The sequence below is a fragment of the Falco cherrug genome, chromosome Z (assembly GCF_023634085.1).
Source record: "Falco cherrug isolate bFalChe1 chromosome Z, bFalChe1.pri, whole genome shotgun sequence".
Taxonomy (NCBI): Eukaryota; Metazoa; Chordata; class Aves; order Falconiformes; family Falconidae; genus Falco; species Falco cherrug.
In genome coordinates this window covers 37,999,552-38,018,868 of record NC_073720.1, presented here as the reverse complement: position 1 = coordinate 38,018,868, position 19,317 = coordinate 37,999,552, and the positions used below count along the sequence as shown (strand labels likewise).

Genomic DNA, 19,317 nt, shown 5'->3' with positions numbered 1-19,317 from the left:
TTATTTTTTTTTACTCCACCCTTCAAAAAGATCTCATAAAAATCACATCTCCTACAGAGTTTTACCACACATGTACCTCTCACGCAATCCAGTAATTTGATTTCAAAGGGAAGTGTAGATTACCAGGGTTCTTTATCCCCTCCTTCCGCAGTTTGTATAAATAGGGAGAAGTTTTCTCTTCTGTGACTCTAGCCTGAAGTTTTGCTAGAAAGGAGGTGGAGGAAAGTAGACTGTAGGAGTTACATTTCAAGTGTTCTGAGGCCCAAGACTCCTTCCATGACCAGCTCTACACTGATCAGACCACATTCTCACAGTATAACACGCATTTGCCTCTGGCTCTTCAATAATAATTGCAGGACTTCTGGCTGAGGACTCAAATATTGAAATTTCAAACCAAGGACAGAAATGAAAATATAATAAGCTTAATTGTGTAAGTTACCACAGAAGCCTTTCAAATGGATATTTTGAAGCATTTGGTTTTCTCATGAAAAATAGCATGTGTTTCAAGAGAAATATATGGGTTTGTATTAAACAGTGTTTTCTTAGCCATCAAATTTCCCACTTAAAAGTTACCTATAGAAAAATTCTGATTACACATAAGTCACTATTTCACCTAGGTCACCTATGCACATGTTGGGGTAGGGGCAGGAGGGGGCCAGAAGAGTATTTCTCAGAGTAGACCAGAATTATCAATTTTTCACCTCCCCTCAACCTCTTATGTGTACATGTGGTTTCAAGCCTGAACTTTAAGGAGTAACCAGACATGCATCCTGATAAGGAATAGACATACTCTAAGGCCTCAAAAGCACTCCTGAACAGAAAAACTCTTCTGTTCAGTTTTTCTACTCTCTTTTTCTCTCCTAATTAGTACATAGAAATTAAAATAATAACCTATCATATCAAACAACAGACAACTGAAGATTCTAACTGCACACAGACATACTTGCAACGAACTAGATAAATGTATAGGTGTTGAGACGCAAAATTAATAGGAGACATACACACATGTAACTTCTGTTCTCCTTTCAAAGTAGGTTCCATATGTTCCTGCTTTATTGGTTGCCTCCTACTGATCAGAAATATCTAGTAAATTGCTTAACACATTGGCTGTTATTACTTATCTCTTGCGATTTTATTGTTAACACCACAAAAGACAAATTTTCCCTTGGGAAATTTATGTTACAAATTATGTAGTAATTATGACTTTTCTCCCCCATCATCCTTTTTTAGATTTATGTTTACACCGGAAGAAGATCTCCCAGACCTTAACCAACAAAAAAGATGCGCTATTATCTCTTTGCATGACTTTACAGGTTTATATTACACATATAATTGAATACTAAAAAGGGAAATAAATATTACTTTATTCTTCCTCATTCATATTGTCTATTTAGCATCTAAATAAGCACATTTTCTTTTTCAGGAAGATACCAGGTGCTACACTTACCTAACAACCATTACTCTAAATAGTTCTTGCTCTTCTAGCTCCATTTTTTTTTTTTGGTTCCTCCACACTTGCTCACTGCATGTCATGTCTAAAATCCTCACCCTATTATTTTTCTTTATCCTTTCTCCTCCTTCTGGTCACCTAGCATCATCTTTGTTTCTCAGATGGTTGGTTTTTTTCTAATGCAAAAACCTAACTCGGTTAATTAAGTAGCTCATAATTCATTTAAAAAAAAAAAAAAAAAAAAGCCTAATATAAATCTTACTGCATCCATTCCATTGCATTCTACCTTCTCTCACTGACAAATCGTAGCACAATGGAAAAGCAAGCTATTCATAACCTCAGAACAAACTGAAAGATACTAAGCATTTTGCTACTCTGAGCCACAAAAGAGAAAGTGAAATTAAATTCTCAGTTATTTACAGAACACTACCGTTACATAAAGTCAGTACATTAAGTTGTGTAATTAATTATATATTAACTGTAATTGTCAGCAATGTTTATAAAATTCTAGCCCCCTTAAAAACCTAAATAGGCCACAGCTCTATCCAAATACCCTGCTGGAGCAACAGACAATGCAAGTTCCCCAACCTTGCAGGTAGGGCCTGCTGTTTGTAATTTGTTACATCTTTCTTCTCCTTTCAGAAAAATACAAGAACATTAGGGAAAAAAAGTACAGGCCTATATAAACCATATTCATTACAAAATAAATTTGAAAGCAGTTTGATACTTTTTTAGCCTCATTTCAGTTTTGGAATGAAAACTAGTAGAACATCTGAATCCTTGGAAATTATAGTGCTTGAGGGTTAAACAGAAACCTGAAGAATGCAGATGCTTGAGGATTTAACTTTTAAATCCATGCCTCCAGTGTGGACACAGTGCTGTTAGAACAGCACCATGATCTCTGACAAATACCAAAGTACAGTGAAGTGTCCACCACATTAACACAATTATGACATAACCAGAACACCACATAACATTACAGTCTTTCCTGATGCAACTTTAGAGATGCCACACAGAGGTTATACAAAGCATATAAACAGTGCTAAAGTATGAGAGAAACCTTTCCGCAAGAGGCCTGAGCCAGATTAATGTGTTCCAAGATACAGGTTTGGTTCATTTTCAGCTGTAGCAGATGGGACCTTTGCCCTGACCCAGATGAATGTTTAAACATCTGATCCAAAACAGAACAGGATGCAACTCTCTCCACCTGACTTCTCCAAGAACCAAGAAGTTTTAAATTTTGAAAGAAAGGGTATAGACAAATCTGTTTTCAAGCTATAGAACTCTAAGGACGCAGCTCCCCTATGTCCTAAATAAAGCACAAAACCCCAGAGTGGGACTGGTTTTCCAACACACTTTAATTTTAGCTAGTTTAAACAACACCTGAATGCTTTTTTCTATCAAAGTTTTCAGCCAGTCACCCTTACAAAGCTTTGCATAGGACTGAGACACCTAACAGTGCTAGACATAGCAAAGGAGGGCACCCTACAAGCTAAGTCATCATCAGAAGCCTCCTTAGAAAACTTATTGAATAGCAATACCGGCAATAAGCCTTACTATTACAAAACAAAGCAGTGATTCTCACAAATTTGAAACTGAATAAACTGTTTCCAAGAATTGCTGGAAATCTAAGGCAGAACAAGAATGAAAAAGGACACCAATTTTTATCTCTACATAGCAATTTAGAAATGGGTTTCTAAGGATACTTAAGTTCTCAAAATATCAAGGTAGCAAAGATATCAAAATAGTACAAAGTCTTTTGAAGCAAACTGTCAAAGTTCACTTACTGCAGCCATGTGATTACTGTATTTAGCCACAGTTATCAGATACACATCTGAAACTAGTCAAAGGAGTAACTTTCATCTCCTTTGGCTCAGTACAATCTCTCAACACAGATGTAGCAAATGAGGTTGTAAAAATCTCAGTAAACTAGACTTCACACTTGTTATCTTTGGCAAAATTCTCTCACCTTCTTGCTTCTCAAGGTTTTTTCCATCTCGAGGTCTTTCTGTTTTTTCTTTCCTTCCCCTTGCACCTCTTTTTTTACTATTCTCATCCATCCATGGAGTTTCCAGTAAACTAAACTTCACACTAGTGCCACCCTTTAGTAGAAATGCAACTACTGACACTTTCCTTTCCAGCATTTTAATTCACTGTATCCATTTGGGAAACTATTTTGACAGTCTCCATGTCTACAATATGTAACAGTCACTGAAAATAAATGAAAATATATCCACATCAGTAACAATTTTAACATGATTAATTATCCTAATTTACAGTTACATCTTTTTGAAAAGCAGGATTTTTTTTTTAGTTTATTTTCAAGTTTTAGTGAGCTAGGTTTAATTTTCAGGTAGATTTCAAGTACATTATGATGTATACATAGGGAATCTTTTCTAAAATAAAAAGGATACAGGCAGAATACAGGTTCCATATCTGTTTCTAGGAAGGCTCCAAATTCAAAACGTACCTAGCCATGCAAGAAACCTGTACAAATAGCTATTGCAGACTGTTTGTCTGTGCACATTGGGCCTTTATGTTGTCTAAACATGAAGACATGTTGCATTTTAACATCTGGTAAGCACAGGTTCTTTAGGGTATTAAAACGCCAGACAGTTTAATGCCACAGCTATCAAATTAAAACCAATATCACCAATATGCATTTGAAAAAAATTCTTGCACTGCTATTCTCACATTGACAACAAACTCCATTTCATGACAGAATAGACTTCAGAAAAAGAGTCAATTAAAATGCACCACAGACTTTATTTTAAAAGTATTCAAAACTGTGGAAATACCTACATTGCTTGAACTCCAACAATTCCAGTGACCTTTATGCCTCACTTGGTGTTCACATATTGCCTTACAAATAAAGAACCGCAAACATCTAGAACATAAATAATGTAGCACCAAGTTTGTAAGTAAGAACAATTCTCTCCCGCTTCCCAAAACTGAAAGTTTAAGCAGCATAATGAAAGAGCTCTGCAGCACCTCTTTCAGTATATACTAAGGAATATGCACAGATGATTTGTATCACATAGTACAATCAATCAGAAAAACTGTGATAAGCAGCATCGCTACTTTCTTGGTTACATTCTTTTATTAATTGCACAGTGTCACAATGTAAACTGAAATAGTTATTTGCAAATAATACAAAAATGTAACCCTTCATAACGTTTATAATGTGCTAGGAATCATGTATTGAACTTGAAAGTCAATATGCAATATTTGATACTAAATAACACATAGCGGTAAGCACACTCACCCAAATGAATGCAATTACATTTTCTCTTAACTTGAAGGCAAACATGCAAAAAGCAGTTTATTACTTTACTATATGCATACTCCATACTTCAGGTGAGAGCTGTGAGTAAACCAAGTGTTTCTAGCTTTCCTTTTTCTGCTTTCTATGTCCTCAAGCACAGTGGTTTTAAAAACAACATGATGAAATAAATAGCAGCATTCATTAGCAGTTATAGAACCGTGTAACTAAGAAATCAACCTAAGGCACTATGAATGTCCACAACAACAGACAGGTGAAATCACTGGCAAAAAATAATTTTCAAAGGCAGATATGAGTTTAGCTATAATCAATGGAATTTATTCTTTAATGTGTTCCTGACAATGTACTACATTGACTAACATGGCTACTATTTGTTCTTCCAGAAAAGAACCAAGACCTTGACATTGTTATATATTCAAAGTATGCCTTCCCACATTTTGGGCAAGGGGCAGGGGGAGGGGATTGAAAAAAATTCTCCCATCATCCCTCAGTTTTAAAGTGAAGAAAAAAACCAGTTCACTTTCAAGAAAATTCTTGAACAGATTTCCAACTTGCGCACAGAAAAGTCCATTGAACTGCTTTTGAGTTTGGGGGTTTGTTGTTTTTTTTTAAAAAACAAAACAAAACAAAACATGTATTTCTGAAAGCAGGTAAGTTCTTTTTCTTTTAGTGTTTTCCTACCAGAAAGGCCAAAGTCTGCTGAAAATGTCCAGCCAACAGTCAGGACAAAACTGTCAGTGTCTTTGGAGTCTTAAATTTCTAAACAGCTTAGGAAAAAACATAGGTCAAAACACTGCTTATTCCTGTGCGTGCTTTTACAGAGATCATTCTTTCCTCCCTCAGGAGGTGTATATCCCTTCTGTCTTTGCCATCAACAGACTGATGAGCAATTCACCTGAATCATCAAGCTTCAGCTGCAGTCCTGCACAGCTACAAGGACTCCTTGACTTGCTCAAGGCCTTTTCCCAAACACCTTGTGAGACTGGCTGCAAGTTAAAACATTATGAACTAGAATCCTGGCAGGCTGACAAGGCCCACCACAGACAATTCCTGTAAGGCTACCATGACAGGGCTCTCTGAAACACTACAGTGAAATGCAAGGTCAGAATGGGATGGGAAAAGGAGGAAATTCCTAAAACTGTACTGGTGTGGGGGGAGTAGATTTGGAGGAACACACAGAAATACTGCACCTAAATTTAACAAGTATTTTCCAAATCACTATCCATTTTAAAAACACAAACCCCATTTATCTGTGCAAACATTCCAGAGCGGGAAAGGCCTCAATAATTTGTAATAAATACTCAATATTTACTAAAATGTTAATATATTATTATTCCAAGAAACACAGAATCATAGAACACCTCGGACTGGAAGGTTGCTCAGAGCCCCATCCAACCTCACCTTGAATGTTACCAGGGATGGGGAACCTACCACCTCTCTAGGTAACCTGTTCCAGTGTTCCGCCACCCTCATCATAAAAGATCTCTTCCTTGTATCTAGTCTGAATCTACCCTCTTAGTTTAAAACCATTACCCTTTGTCCCATCACAACAGGCCCTGCTAATAAGTTTGGCCCCATCTTTCTTATAAGTCCCCTTTAAGTACTGAAAGGCCACAATAAGGTCTTCCCAGAACTTCTCTTCTCCAGGCTGAACAACCCCAACTCTCTCAGCATTTCCTGCTAAAAGTGTTTCATTGTTCCAGCCCTCTGATCATTTTTGTGGCCCTCCTCTGGACCCACTCCAACAGGTCCATGTCATTCCTGTGCTGAGGACTCCAAAGCTGGACGCAGCACTCCAGGTGGGTCTCACCACAGCACAGTGGCACAACCACCTCTCTTGGCCTGCTGCCACACTTCTTTTGATGCAGCCCAGCATATAGTCAGCTTTCTGGGCTGCAAGCACACATCACTGGATCAGATTTTCATCCATCAGTAACCCCAAGTCCTCCTCTGCAGGGCTTCTTTCAATCCCTTCATCCCCCAGCCTGTATTGACACCAGGGGCTCCCCTGACCCAGGTGCAGGACCTTGCCCTTGGCCTTGTTGAACCTCACAAGGTTCCCATGGGCCCACTTCTCGAGCTTGTCCAGATCTCTCTGCATGGTGTCCTGTCCCTCAGGCGTGTCAACTGCACTACTCAGCTTGGTGTTATCTGCAAAGTTGCTAAGGGTACACAACATCCTGGTAGGTCATTGATGAAGGTATGAAACAGTACCAGTCCCAATACAGACCCCTGAGGGACACAGTTTGTCACCAATTTCCATCTGGACATTGAGCTGTTGACTGCTATCCTCTGGATGCAACCATCCAACCAATTCATCAAATCCATATCTCCAATTTAGAGAGAAGGATGTTGTGCAGGGCCATGTCAAAGGCCTTACAAATAGATGACATCTGTAACTCTTCCCTTATCCACTGATGTAGCCATTCCATCATAGAAGGCCACTAGGCTGGTCAGGCAAGACTTGCCCTTGGTGAAGCCATGCTGGCTGTCTTGAATCACCTCCCTGTCCTCCATGTGCCTTAACACAGTTTCTAGGAAGATCCGTTCCATGATGTTCCCAGGCACAGAGGTGAGGCTGACATCTCGGTAGTTCCCAGGGTCCTCATTTCTACCCTTTTAAAAAGTGTGTGCAATATGTCCCTTTTTCTGCTCACCAGGGACTTCACTGTCCCATGACCTAATCCCCAAAGACTTTCACTGATCCACAGCCAAAAGTTTTGATCTTACCTGCACGTAGTTCAAAGGCTGAAAGGATTCTCCCGTGCCTTACATTCCAACTTCAACCTTGAAGTCATTCATTTCTCTATCAGTATAGCAAACAATACAGAAGATTTCCTCATCTAAGGCAGCTGCCAGCAGCAACCAAAATGCAGTAGCCTTTCATTACCTCCTCTGCCTTAGGGCCCAAAGAGCAAAAAAATTGTTAGACTGGTTCTGCAATCTTTAAGCCCTTACCTTCTGCAGTGTACAAACCTTCTCCCTGACGTTCACCTCCTGAACTGCAGTGACACACTTCTGAGCAAAACACGTGTTGTCATATACATAGTCAGCCTTGGCAGAAGTATCTATCTTACATTCCAGTAACTCAATGAGTAAGTCATTTCCTCTATTTCAATTAAAATCACAATAAATAATTTCAATTAAAATGACAGCTACAACCACAACAGCTGTACAGCATATCAAAAATATATAGTGAAAATATATAGTGAATTATTCTTGTATCTAATAGCTTTCCTGCACCACAGGTAGATTTTTTACTCAAATCAATATAAAAATTTTCTAAGCTGCAATCCAAGTATAAAAATGACACAAAATTAGGAAAAGAATTTGGACTAACATTCTCTGTCTGAAACACTCTCACTCTGCACACTTTAGGGGCAGAAGAGGTCACAGCTACCTTTGGTCTTGTTCCACATGTGCTAAGATGTCTAAATGATTGATAACATTTGCATTCACGATTCTTCCGTAAGACCTAAAACAGCCTTCTACTCCTTTTGCATGACTGATTAAATGACAAACAAACTTAAATCACCTTGTGTGGCTTTAGTGTTCAGTTCCAATCACAATTATGTTGTTGCATGATAAACCCATGATATGCATGATAAGCATGATTGCATGATAAGCAGCTAAGCACCATACAGTCACTAGCTCACTTCCCCCACACCCCTGCACAGTGGGACAGGGAAAGAAAAATGGAAGAATAAAACCAAGAAAATTTGTGGGTCAAGATAAAAATAGCTTAACAAGCAAAGGAGAAGTGGAAAAAAAGAAAAAAGAGAACAAGCAATGCAAAGGCGATCACTGACTACCACCCACGCGTAGATTCATGCCCAGCCACAGCCAAAGCAAAGATGGCCAACCTCCCTAAACCCCCTCCTCTCCATTTTATTGGTCAGCATGATGATTATATGGCATGGAGTATCTCTGATTATTTCAGGTCATTTGTCTGGTTGTGTCCTCTCCCAGACTCTTGCACAGCCTAGTCTATTCACTGGGGGAGCACAGCAAGCAACAGAGAAGCCCTTGATACTGTGCAATGAATAGCTAAAACATTAGCGTGTTATGTTTGCTGCTTTGGTCACAAATCTAAAACACAGCATCACATGAGCTGCTACGAAGAAAATTAACTCCATCCCAGACAGATCCAGTACACATGCATATGTTATACATCAAATGATACATGGTAGGGCAAAGAAAAGAGCTCTTAAGAGATAAAAAAAAAAAAAAACCACACATGGTTTTGCTTAGTGGTTTATTGGTTTGGCTTCTGGCAGATGAAAGAAATTGTATTCTTTGAGTTCAAGATGTTATGGTAAATCTAGCTGTCTTTTTGCCTCTTCAATGTCTTCTTGAATTGATAAAACGAGCCCGTCTGCAAAAGAGAAGGAAGAAAAGCAGTATTTAAAAGCTGAACTGAATTCTGAACACACAATAACAAGTGAAAAAGGGTGTACTACAATACACCACAAAACAGACACAGGAGCAGAATATATTTGTTACTATAAAGTTGAAAAAGCAACATTTGCTGTTTCTGAAATGACATGGTTTTATGTTTTTGACATGCACTGCACTTTTCACTGCTGTAAACACTATCTTTTCCTTGCTCCAAGACATATCAAAAAGTCAACAGAATTTAATTACCTATTTGAGTTTTAGCAAAGATGCATTTTTCAAAGAAATGGACAAACTAGACCAACACTTATACAACAAGCTCATGATGTGCAAGCTACTCCGCAGGCGACTGACAAGGCAATATAATTTTTAGACTGAAATTTAGACTGCTTTTTTTAATATGATCAATTTATGTATTAGTAGATGCAGTTTAAAAAAATATTTTATTGAAAAGTCAAAGGTAAGACAGGAATCATAGGACAGCTTGAGCTAGAAAGGACCCATAAGGATCATTGAGTCCAACTCCCTGCTTCTTGCAGGACCACCTAAAACTAAACCAGGGATCCTCGAACTTTTTAACCAGGGGGCCGGCGCGCGGATGCAGTGGCAGGCAGCCATCTGCGGCTGCTTGGTTTCCCCCCCAACCCCCGGCGGGGGGGGGGGGGGGGGGGGAGGGGGGGGCGGGGGGGTCTGTAAATACCGGGGGCCGGATTGAGGACCCTGGGGGGCTGTATCTGGCCCATGGGCCGTAGTTTGAGGACCCCTGAATTAAACCATATGACTAAGAGCATCGTGCAGGCACTCCCTGAACTCTTATAGCCTTGGTACCACAACCACTTCCCTGGGGAGCCTGTTCCAGTGACCTATCGCCCTCTCAGTGAAGAGCCTTTTCCTAACAGACAGGCTAAGCCCCGATGCAGCTTCATTCCATTTCCTTGTATGCTATCGCTGGTCACCAGAGAGAGGAGATCAGCACCTCCCCGTCTGCTGCCCCCCTTGAGGAAGTTGTAGACTGCCGTGAGGTCACCCCTCAGCTTTCCCCAAGCTGAACAAAACAAGTGACTTCAGCTGCTCCTCAAAAATCTTGCCCGCAAGGCTTTTCACCACCTTGGTCACTCTCCTCTAGCCATGCTCTAATAGTCTGATGTCCTTCTTATAAGGAGGCACCCAAAACTGTACACAGTCCTCGAGGTGGTGCCACACCAATGCAGTGCAGAGTGACACTATCACTTCCCTCAACCAGCTAGTGATGCCGTGCTTGATGCACCCCAGGACATGGTTGGCCCTTTTGGCTGCCAGGGCACACTGTTGATGCATATTCAACTTTGCCGTTATCCCAAACCCCCAGATCTCTTTCCACAGAGCTGCTCTCCAGCCTCTCAGTCCCCAGTTCATGCACATAACCAGGATTGCCCCATCCCACACACAGAATCCAGCACTTGCTCTTGTTAAACTTCATATGGTTGGTGATTGCCCAGCTCTCTATAGTCTATCCAGATCTCTCAGTAAGTCCTCTCTACCCTTGAGAAACAGCTACATGAAAGAGCTATCACAAGAAACAGCTACCCTACATAACATAGCTGATTATGAAGAGAGAACAGTGAAACAGTACTTTCAATATGCAAGAACACAACAAATAAACCATCAGTTTAAGAGACCTACAACACTGATCAAAAGAACCAAAGTTTTTTTCTGATCAACTATATCCAAGAATGACTATACTAAGAATCTCTCCGTAAAAATCATCTTTGAAAGTGTGGATTATGTGTGTTTCCTAAAAGAACAGAAATACATTGGCAATCATCACGATGCATTTTGAGTTTATTTCCCTTGTTGCAAGGATGTCAAGCTGATACCTTTAATTCAAATTCTCTCCCACACATGCCAGGAAAAACTGACACACTTAGTCTAACATATATCAAGATCAAGAGGCTAGAGATTTCGATTACATTAGTAGGGAGAACTGTAATTTGCATGGCATTTAAGAACACTGTGGCATTTATTTCAGAGGTAAGATTTTCAAGGCAGCAAATCACAAATAATGCATAGATTTGTTTGATCATTAAGTTGCTGAGTCCAAATAACTGTGATGAATTTGAATGAAACAGTTGTTTTAAAAAGAGAGCTTTTACAAGTAACTCACAGGAACTGAATGATAAAATTCTAAGAGTGAAGGCTGCTATCTTTGAAGCAGGGATCGATGTCAAAATAAAACTGCTTCCAGGTATTAGCAATTAAAACAAAGTTCTGCAAGACTCAGGAAAAGCACCAGCACTGCATAGCAAGAAAAACATAATGCCACAGTTCAGGATTTTAACTCTTTTGTTACTACTTGGTTTTGGATCTTGATTCTGTATATCAAGCCACAGTACCACATATATGGATTCCACCATTTAAGAGAAGAATTACTGCAAAATCATTACAAATTAAGATGCCCCAGAATCTCATACTTTAAATGTGTATGGATTAAAGAGGATGACAGACTAGTATTTTCCAGCTCATTCTTGGGGTTCCATAACCAACTACACTGAAAACATCCATTAAGCACATGTTTATCTGCCTATTGGCACAATAAGCAACAACTACTTTGGAAATGTGAATTTTGATTTCAGAAGTATTTAAGTAATGGTGAAAGAGGAAAATGAAAATATTTTTTATTTATCACAGCTGCATGCTCTATGGCTACTGAGAGGATACCAAATACATTTTTAACAGCAAAGGAAATTCCTAATCTCATTTATGGATTAAATTCTGATCTTATTCAAACTCAATGTCTGCCTCATTTATAATAAACAAAGTACCACACAAAGCAAAAAGTTTATCACTGATTTCTTAATATTCTTACATATCCTTAGAAAGGATTCCATCCTGTGTTCAAAATCATTTTATGCACATCTCCATTTCCAGCACAGGACCATCCATAGTATATACCAGTACAGATATAAGATGGAAAGTTTTCAACTACTTGCTCAGAAAAGTTACCTGCAAAAATTCTCTAAAGTGTGTATTTGTGTAACTGAAGTGCATCACAGAATCTTCAAACACCTAAAAGCCACGCGTCTAGTGATGATGACAGCGAGATAACAAGGTGCCACTTGCAAAACATAAACCAGAGAACAGCCTCCTAAAAAATAGTCTCAGCGGTAATACAGAGGTATGAGAGTTATCACACCTCCTACACACACTGTTGCATAGTTATGTACATTCTATTCTGTTCTATAGTTAAATAGTTAATTCTCTACCTAAAATTACTAAACTAAAATATGCAGTCTGAGTGCATTTCACTGTTAGGACTATCACTACTTTGGTATGGTCAAAGAACAGAAACATCAAGTTTCTTTGGCACTTTAAAGTAGCACCCTAGAACTGTGTAAGTATTAGCAAATTGTTTTTTCTTTAGTAAGTATAAGACGTAAAAATAAATGAAGTTATGATTTTATTCATCTGCCAGTTTTTCATGTTGCCTTTTAGGTTACCTGTATTTGTGTACTTCTATGATTTTCTTGGAAAAACACAAATCTAGAACAAAATATGTTCATTTCTGACTGAAGAGACTAAATCTAAGCCTTTAGCCTAACAACTGTCCTACTTTAACTTCACACAAAAGGGAGAGCTCTTCATGCAAAGTTTCAAGCTGATTTTGAAGAATTTACAGTTAGTGGACATCTCTCTAGTTCATAAGCAGAAAAAACTTCCCTCCCGCACTCCCTGATACTAATAAGCCACATATAAACAATCAAGAGAAAAAAAAAAAGTTTATATTCAACAGATGTCATCACTGTTTCAAAGAACGTCTTCAGAATTTCTTAGTGATTAAGTATTCTTTATTGTCGGCGCCGGGTGTACAGGGGATCCTTCCACCAATCCTACACACCCAGAGGGGCAGATTATCTTATATTTATATAATGAAACAATGAATATTCCATTAACGCCTATACATATTCATCACCTGAACCCGCCTACCCTCACTTCGTATGCTAATTAGCTTATCAGTCCTTCACGCTTGCGCAGATTCTTCCAAAAATTGTGGGCCGGGGTCTTTAGAATGTGGGCAGTGGTCTATGGGAGGAAGGCCGTAGGTCTTCCTCATGGTGTACTTTTCACCTTAGGTCTCAAAAGTGATGAGTTGGCAGACTTGTAGAAATCTTTCCCAGGGTTTTTACAATAACCCTTGTAATTTTACTCAAGGCCATCCTGCTGTCCCATTATCTCCTTGGTAGGGCAGCTTGCTTTGTACATAAGGAGGACAGCTCCCCTTTCAGAGATTTGCAGCTTTCTTGCCAGAACAGTCTCTATGATCTTTCAGACATTTTAACCCCTTTGTCGCTATACAATTACAAGCTTATTTATGCATTAAAATGAATATTGGTTTATGAATACAAACTTGACCATATTATTTACAGCTTATTCACATCATTCCCCCCTTTTCTCGATACAAGCAAATTCCTTTGCTATTTTATCTTTCAAAAGTACAATAGAATAAGCATTTGAACAGAATACACACAAGTATTATTAAAACAATCAACAAAACTATGGCAGCTAACACCTGTTTTAACCATTGTACATTAGGTAACCAGGAAGTTAGAGTTGTCCCAAGATTTCCAAAATCCCAAGACACATCATCCTCACTTACTTCACGTAATACCTTGGTATCTCCTCTAAGTCAGTGGAAACTCTTCCACTTTGGTCCACGTATACGCAACAACTAGTATTTATAACTGTACACACTCCCCCTCGATCAGCTAACAGCAAATCCAAAGTCATTCTATTTTGTAATACCACTTATGAGAGGCTAGATATTTCCTCTTGTTGGGCTTTCAATGCATCAATTGTTCTGTTTTCTAATTTCTCTATTATCGCAGATATATTGATTATGGTTTTTTTCTAATTCACTCACTCCTAACCAAGGGACAAACCATCGAGCAAAACTATGGAATGCAGTAGGCCTCCCTATTATAGGATTTGTGTTTTCCCGTCTAATCCTTTTAATATGATTTCTTAAGTATCCCTGTGAGAACGAATCATGTACTGTCATATTAGGCACTACTGCTCCCAAGGTGCAGGTTCCCTTCCAATTTTTAGGTAAAACCTTTCGAACTGTATCATTGCACAGCCAGTACCATCCTTTCCCTTCGGGCACTAGCCAAGCAGTAGAGCTAACAGACAGTGAAGTACCGATGTCTAAAGTGTTATTACAAAAGGACTGAGTTCCTACATACATTACGGGATTACAATCCACAATTCCCATTCCTTTAGGTGGATTACATCTCTGAACACACATATAGTATGACTCTTGCACCTTAGGACTAGACTCTTGCACCTTAGGACTATTTATCTCTAATTTCAAAATTTCATCATTTTCAATACTCCAAGAGGTATTTTCCCCACAGTCTTTCCTAAGATTTATTCCTAGGTAATGGAAATCCAATCAATGATATACCCTTTCCTCCATATTCAGGCATATGTGTACATATCCAACAATCAGTTTTATTCAGAGCCTGAGATATGCCTTGTACCAGGGATAAATGTACATTCTTATTCCACAGAGTTAAGTACAAATTTGGCAAACATCCGACTATAATTATGACCTGAAGAATCGTAGTCCTGTGGATCCTGCCGGAGTGACGGCCCATAATTTCTCAGGAGTTTTCTTTACTCTTGAATAGTGGATACAAGCGGCTCGTAAGAGAAATACTGGATTCACGAGTGAAGAAGTCTGGTTTCACGTTACATGAGACTTTTACTGATTGTCAAATGGTTTACTTTGCATTAACCTACAAAAACAAAACCTTAAATGAACTAAAAACACTGTATTTTCTTAACACATTCCCCTTTTTTTTTTTTTTTTTTTTTTACATGCGTCATTATCATGGCTAGACTATAGGGATTTCGCATGCGCGGTCTTTCCAGATTTTTCCAACACATTCTGTGGGGCTTTGAAATCACGCATGCGCATGTTCAAAGGTATACGTGGATCATTCGTGTGATAAACAGTGGCTACTGCGTGCCCAGATGAAGTCCCAAACCCATTTCCCAAGCTTACTACTCCGGTAACTCTGCCAATGGTAACATTTATGGCACTATGGCCAAATGACAGGTCCCTGTTTTCAATGTAATGTTTTCTCACCACCAGACCACCACGTCACCTGCCAGGGAAGAAGGGTCCAGAGTGTACATTTCCCCCTCTGAACATTCTGCAAGGTGAGTGTTCTCAAAACATTTAACCTATATGGTTCATTAGAAAGAAGATCAAAACTTTTTCTTCCTGTTGCTGTTTAGGCAGAGGGTGCGTTTTTCTGTTGTCTCACGTCAAGAACTTATGGCGGAGGTGGAAAAGTATAAAAGGCGTTACCATATCCTCATCTATGCGTTCCTGGCGGTTGTTTTTGCTGCTATTCTATTTTTATGCTTACTCAGCCTACATTGTTATCTGAATTGTTAAGGATCAATTGTTTCCAAATTCTTGTTGGCTCACATTTGTTTTAAGAATCAATTGTTTCCAAATTCTTGTTGGCTATTAAAATGTTATTTTGTGTGTACATTTTGTCATTGAATTAATCTTATAAAACATGGAACAGCACATGGCAAAAGCAATAAGGTGGCTAATCCACATAACAAATAAAATAGGATTCATTTTACCCAGGGGCTCCCGAGAAGCCAGGAAAACAAGTCAATATTCGTCTTTCCAAGTTCGGACAGGAACATGGGCTAACTTCCCTATCTCTGATGTGATTTGTTTAACTACCTCACCATTGTCATTAATTTTCAAACAACAATTGGAAACATTTACTTTACCACAAACACCTCCTTCTTCAGCTAGCAGGTAATCGAGAACCATCCTGTGTTGATAAATTGCATTTCACATCAAAAGCTTTAGCTGTTTGATTAGTAATAATTTCCAAGACAGCCTGTAGACGAATGATACTATTCAGATTGTAGATAGGTTCTCAAGCACCGTTAATGAGTTCATTAGGATTCCAAGTTGCAGGTCCATAATACTGTATGATACGTTGGGGTGTCCATCCATTTAATAAATATCGGTACCCCCCAATTCTTGGGAGTCTGGAAAAATCAACTTGCCACTGTTGCCCTGGCTAATTTTCACATTTCACATTGCTGAGTCACCTGTTTTATTACAGTATACAAGTTCTGCCCTATCAATTTCTGATTTAGACTTTTATATAAATTATCAGCTCTCCAATGCATCTTATTATGTTCTATTACGGCTGTGGTCCATATTAAATTGGATGGTACCACTATACGACCATCTGCCAAATAGGTCCACTTATTTAATTCTATTTTACCATTCATGTCCTGAATTACCTTTAAGTTTTCTTTAGAATAATTTGGCTCCTGATCTGTACTTACAGTTTGGATTTTACCGTCTGGTATTAAGGATAATTCCTCCTTTCCTACCTCCTCTGCTACTTGGATGGCTTCGTGGTCGGCCAGGCGGTTTCCAATTTCTAAATCAGTGCCTCAATGGGCCATCTTATGTTCTTCCTTCCTGGAAGACCCTCTTATAACAGAGGGGGTCATTCCTCACATCAAGGTCTTGCATGGCATATGTTCCCACCGCTCAACGCCTACGGGGTTGCAGCCAACAGCGGAGCTCAAGATCCTTCTTGGTGGCAAACACAGGCCAACCCAGTCTTGCCCTTGATTGTGGTAGGAGGCACTTGACCAACCTTATTCCTTGTACTTTGTTGTCAATGCAGAGTTTCATCTGCACATCCCATAACAAGTCACTGTCATGGCAAAACACACAGATTCACATTAGTAGAACTACTACAGAGTGTATTTTATTTTAGTTTTTACGCCAATATCCCCCACAGCCCTGTTGACCAAGGGATATTGTTGTACCTGAGTTAGGCAGGCCTCCCGTTTATCATTTTTACTGTAACAGGGAAAGCATTTTTCCCCTTACCTGGAATTTACTTCCAGATATACCTGGTTAAAGATTTCTTTTACTTCAGGGAGGTCCTCTCTTCCACTTTTCTGTTGAATTAAAGATAAGCTCAACATTTTAATTAATTGATCATTTTTAACTTTTGGTTTCATTTCCCCTTCTTTAAACGTCTAGATGTTCTAATAAATCTCTTCCCAACAAAGATTTTGGTGAATTTGGCATTCTTATTTGTTTTCTTAGTTTGTACTTTAAAGGTTTCAGGATATTTTCCTGGTGGCCAGCAGCTCCCACAAATGTAACAAATTCTTTTCACTGAAGTTTAACACCAAATAAGTTGGTTTTATATTCACCAACTTTTCTACATCACAATTACCTAGTAACAAACAACTCGAACCTTTATCCACTCCTATTCACAACCAACTTTCAAACATCTAAATTTCCCCATCAAAGATTCACCTTTACTCTCCTCAGACCCGCTGCCTGCCCTAAAGGGGCCGTTACCGGTCCTGTTGTGCTGCAAATGCCGCAGCAATTGGGGTAACATTGTCAGGTCCTTCTGCTTAATCGTCAGCAACAGCAACCCCCTCCTCCTCACCAGCAGAAGGATTGGAGCAGGAGATGCTCTTCCTGCTCTGCAGGTTACACAAGCCTGCCTCTGCAGCAGCACTTCTGTTTTAACTGTTTCTTACCCTGAATGCAAATCTGCTCCTTGTTGCTTTAAGTCTGTGTTCTTACATATCAGCCTTTGCAGGCAAACAGCAAACACCCTGCCATGCGTCCAGCAGGACTCAGCCGCACCTTCCAGGGGGTACGGGGGTTTGTACAAACTCACCCCAAGACTTTAACACTTTCACAGGGTCTTTGACTCTCCACCCCCCGGCTTCAGATCTTACATACACTAGCACAAGTTTTTATCTTACAACGTGTTTCATTCTGGTTGCTGCACAGAAAGAACCACAACCTGAGCTCTCTCTGTTTTTATTTTAATTTTTTTTAGTTTAGGTCTCAGGTTTTTGGTTTTTTGTTTGTTTGTTTGTTTTCCTATCCTTTTCTAGAGCCATAATCAAAGATCAGGTGGTGTTAATCCCACACTCCTTCTGTCACACAAACATATCAGCACACATTACTTCATCCCATTTTCCTTCTCTCCGTACTGCAGCAAAGTATTACAAGGCCACTTTTCCCCACCTTCCAGCTTATAAAGTGGCCACCATTGATTGCAGTACTTTATCAATGTTTTCTTATTCACATTTCCACCAGCAGACCCTCCAATATCCCTCCAGTGACTCAAAACACATCCTAACGGGCTTTTCTTTAAAATCCCACCACTCTGCTTTCCTTCCATTTTTTCCCAGCTTACACTCACAGAACACACTTATCACTTACAGAATTAATACTTACAAAATGCAACACGCAGGTATCTTTCTACAGCAACACCAAGAGCTCACTATTATTATCAAAAATATAGCCGAAACCACAGTAACAATTATCAAAGTCAAATTCCACATTCCACAAATCCGGTAACCAAAATAAGCAACACTGCAGCAAATAAGCTTTATAAGCAAACTTGCCAGATTCCAGATGGCAATTAAATGCCGATAAAACCCAAACAGAACCAGAAGTATACTTAGGGTGCTAGCCACAGAAGCATACCTGAGTTTTCCAGACCAGACGTATACCTGAGAAACTAGTCCCCAAGCACACCCAGACGTATACCTGAGAAACTAGTTCCCAAGCACACCCAGACGTATACCTGAGAAACTAGTTCCCAAGCACACCCAGACGTATACCTGAGAAACTAGTTCCCAAGCACACCCAGACGTATACCTGAGAAACTAGTTCCCAAGCACACCCAGACGTATACCTGAGAAACTAGTTCCCAAGCACACCCAGACGTATACTTGAGAAACTAGTTCCCAAGCACACCCAGACGTATACCTGAGAAACTAGTTCCCAAGCACACCCAGACGTATACCTGAGAAACTAGTTCCCAAGCACACCCAGATGTATACTTGAGAAACTAGTTCCCAAGCACACCCAGATGTATACCTGAGAAACTAGTTCCCAAGCACACCCAGATGTATACCTGAGAAACTAGTTCCCAAGCACACCCAGATGTATACCTGAGAAACTAGTTCCCAAGCATACCCAGATGTATACCTGAGAAACTAGTTCCCAAGCATACCCAGATGTTACCCTGCGGAAATCAATTTTCTCATCTTACGGGTAACCCCAGATTACCGGTAATACCAGAATACAGCAATAAAGAATACTATCACT

The 19,317-nt window shown here is 39.4% G+C and overlaps 2 long non-coding RNA genes across 2 annotated transcripts; one reads left to right on the top strand and one right to left on the bottom strand.

Annotated features, from left to right (window-relative positions):
• Window positions 1-8,971: 8,971 nt before the first annotated feature.
• Window positions 8,972-12,901, bottom strand: LOC114017134 (uncharacterized). The gene is made up of 2 exons (XR_003562007.1): window positions 12,111-12,901; window positions 8,972-9,108 (listed from the first exon to the last, which is right to left on the bottom strand). It is a non-coding gene; the product is annotated as an uncharacterized LOC114017134 (long non-coding RNA).
• Window positions 12,902-14,965: 2,064 nt separating this feature from the next.
• LOC129734715 (uncharacterized) lies at window positions 14,966-15,667 on the top strand. Its single transcript, XR_008730235.1, has 2 exons — window positions 14,966-15,329; window positions 15,408-15,667. It is a non-coding gene; the product is annotated as an uncharacterized LOC129734715 (long non-coding RNA).
• The last annotated feature ends 3,650 nt before the right edge of the window (window positions 15,668-19,317 follow it).